Source organism: Etheostoma cragini, chromosome 22, assembly GCF_013103735.1.
Source record: "Etheostoma cragini isolate CJK2018 chromosome 22, CSU_Ecrag_1.0, whole genome shotgun sequence".
In the NCBI taxonomy this organism is placed as follows: Eukaryota; Metazoa; Chordata; class Actinopteri; order Perciformes; family Percidae; genus Etheostoma; species Etheostoma cragini.
In genome coordinates this window covers 6,397,318-6,398,032 of record NC_048428.1, presented here as the reverse complement: position 1 = coordinate 6,398,032, position 715 = coordinate 6,397,318, and the positions used below count along the sequence as shown (strand labels likewise).

General features: G+C 33.6%; 1 protein-coding gene across 18 annotated transcripts in view; it reads left to right on the top strand.

The window, feature by feature from the left end:
- Nucleotides 1–715, top strand: part of svila (supervillin a) — a 118,479-nt gene that overhangs the window by 116,300 nt on the left and 1,464 nt on the right. The gene's annotated exons all lie outside the window — the stretch shown is intronic.

The following is a 715-nucleotide window of genomic DNA, read 5'->3' as shown; positions in this document are numbered from 1 at the left end:
TTTTTGGAAAATGGCTGCAATGAAACAAAGAGTGAAAAATTTAAAGGGGTCTGAATACTTTCCGTACCCACTGTAAACGGCGGTTAAAAACCCAACTGAGACACATTCTGAATGTGCTGTCTGCATGTCTAAGGAACGAGTCTAAAACCTGAATAATACCGACACATCACACGTCTTAATCAGAAAATGCTACGTTTTTGGAATATCCAACCTGAATATTGTCATTCAGAATAATAGTGTAATATTGGTATGCAAGTACTCAGTGATAGCCATCATATCCCATCCATAGAGGGACAGTAGTATACAGCTGTTAAAACATAATAAAATACATAACACACTGGTAATAGATCAGTACTCGGTGGGGCTGAACGCGTTTTGAATGAATGCGAGTAGTGAATCGCGAAGACCCCAATAAATCTAGTGTAAATTATTTAGTTGAATGTTTGGTGTAACACTTTGTTTTATTCCTCTTTTCATTATTATATTTACAGTTTTTTCATTGGATAATGCTGGGAGGACGTTACACATCCCAGATGTTTACAGAAATGTCCTCAGTGGATTTTTAATTTATTTATTATTTTATTTAACATGATCGTAGGAGGTGCAGTATGCAGCAACAAAAACAAAACTGCGAGTCAAATCGTACAATATCTGGCAAGAAAATTGCAATTCATATATATATATATATATATATATATATATATATATATATATA